The following is a 1,997-nucleotide window of genomic DNA, read 5'->3' on the forward strand; positions in this document are numbered from 1 at the left end:
CCAGGTTCAAAGATAAGTTCCAAGAGACCAACTTGACCCCAGGTTAATATTTGGGAAATCCAGAGGATAAATAGCATACCCCTTATCTAGACTGGCTTCCAAAAATATCATTTATGTCAATAAAGTTTTTTTTTTAGGCTTGTAGCTTGACAGTACAATGTTTATTTGCATGTAAAGTGCCAGTTGTATATACAAACTAATAAGTAAACTTTTAAAATCTGCTCTGAAGCAATGAGGATGACATCTCCAACTGCCTTGTGGTAGTAACTGAAGGTTAAAGCCTGCTGGATCTAACTAGCTTGAGGGGCCCTCTCTCAACAGCTAAGACAGCTGTGGGTACAGCTCTAGCAAAGTCATCTACAGCCAACCTGCTTGCAAAAACCAAACACGTGGGACAAGATCTTTCAAAAATACCCTACCAGCCTTTGTCTTAGATATCCTCTTTCTAGGCGACTCCACTAGTGTTGTTAACAGGACTAGATTTGAGGTAGCTACACAGTTTCAAAGATGCCATCAAATAGTCACATTAGGGTCAATTTGTGGTGTAGGTGGTTTTTTTGTTTTTTTTTTTTGTTTTTTTTGCGGAAAAGGGAAAAACATCAGCAAAATAAGGAACACATCTCCAGTTCATTTAGAAGTCAGCATCCAAAGTAAAGGAGTTTTCTGTTGAAGTCAACATCATTCCCTTCCTCTGATACTCGCCTACTCTCTTCTCAAAGAAGTTTGTCTTCCCTTCCTGTGAAATATTCTCCATAAAGTCAAAGGGACTCTGCACTCTGAAAACTTTGCTGAAACCCAGTTCCAGCATAAGTCTGCCACGAATTCAATGTACTGCTTCATTAAAGTGCAATTCATTCCCATCAGCTTGACAGGCAAGGCCTCCATAAGGAACGCCTGTTCTATCCTAACAGCATTGATAATTATTTCTTTTACTTTCCTTCCGAAGGTTTGTGAAGCAGGTGTTTAAACATGAGGCAGGCAAAGTCACAGTGTAAACCCTCATCTCTGCTAATAAGTTCATTGGAAAATGTGAGGCCAGGCATCAATCCTCATTTCTTGAGCCAGAAGATGGATGCAAAAGAACCAGAAAAGAAGATTCCTTCTACTGCTGCAAAGGCTACAACATGTTCTCCATAGGTAACTTCTTTGTTCCCAATCCAATGCAAGGCCCAGTCTGCCTTCTTCTTTACGCAAGGCATTGTTTCAATTGCATTGAAGAGAAATTCCCTTTCTTTGGAATCGTTAATGTAAGTGTTGATAAGGAGACTATACATTTCAGAATGCATGTTTTCCATGGCAATTTGGAAGCCATAGAAGCAGCAGGCTTCTGTAATCTGAACTTCTTGGCTAAATAGCTCCACCAAGTTTTCATTTACTATGCCATCACTTGCTGCAAAGACAGCTAGAACATGTGATATAAAATATCTCTCCTCAGGCTTCGGGCTTCACAGTGCTGAATGTCCTTGGAAAGATCCACCTCCTCAGCTGTCCAAAAGGAAGACTCAGCTTTCTTATACATCTGCCAAATATCATGGTATTTTATAGGAAAGATGACAAAGCGGCGGGGATTTTCTTTTAGGAGTGGCTCATCCTCCACGCTGGGAAGCAGGAACCTTAGTTTTCTCCGACTCAGCGGGCTCGCTGGCCAGGACGCGGGTACTGCTGGGGGCCGGGGGCGTGTTCTCCTTGTCCGCCAGGCTGAGCCCCTTCAGGGGCGAGAGCTGCAGCTGCTGCTAGTCCTCCAAGGTGGTGAGCGGGCCGCGCGCGGAGAGCATGGCTGCAGAGGTGGCGGCGACCGGAAAGCGGGCCTTTTTTATAAGCACTAGCGTTTTGCCTGAAGGACAATGTTCTGTCTTGTTTGAGAAGTGATCCATGTTTTGGAAACCAGAAGAGTAGATTGACAATTTATTAAGAAAATTGAGAAGCTTAACTAGTACTCCCTTCATGTGGCAAGGGAAATTTAAGGCAATTTTGGATTTGTTCAAATACTTTGATGA

General features: G+C 42.9%; 1 pseudogene; it reads right to left on the reverse strand.

Annotated features, from left to right (window-relative positions):
* Positions 1 to 631: 631 nt before the first annotated feature.
* Positions 632 to 1,775, reverse strand: LOC119528752 (annotated as a pseudogene).
* Between the last annotated feature and the right edge of the window lie 222 nt (positions 1,776 to 1,997).

The sequence above is a fragment of the Choloepus didactylus genome, chromosome 3, assembly GCF_015220235.1.
Source record: "Choloepus didactylus isolate mChoDid1 chromosome 3, mChoDid1.pri, whole genome shotgun sequence".
Taxonomy (NCBI): Eukaryota; Metazoa; Chordata; class Mammalia; order Pilosa; family Megalonychidae; genus Choloepus; species Choloepus didactylus.